The sequence below is a fragment of the Plasmopara halstedii genome, assembly GCF_900000015.1.
Source record: "Plasmopara halstedii genome assembly, contig: Scaffold_2061, whole genome shotgun sequence".
NCBI lineage: Eukaryota > Oomycota > Peronosporomycetes > Peronosporales > Peronosporaceae > Plasmopara > Plasmopara halstedii.
The window spans coordinates 1,804,177-1,804,407 of record NW_020188969.1 but is presented as its reverse complement, the minus strand read 5'-3'; positions in this window follow the sequence as shown (position 1 = coordinate 1,804,407).

The following is a 231-nucleotide window of genomic DNA, read 5'->3' as shown; positions in this document are numbered from 1 at the left end:
CCCGCGAGCGCTGTCGGAACAAGCGAGACTTGGAGACTTCGGTGTCATTGACACAGGGTTCATAGAGCACGGAAGTCGTTTCGCCCCAACGCAGTCTAATGGACACGCAAGCCTCGTTGAGGCAATAATCGATTGGATCTGTAAATGTTCTCAATGTTAAAGGGGAAGAGTGAATCAGGGTTACACATACCCTGGTATTAGGTGTGTGTGTCACACCAGATGTGCATGATA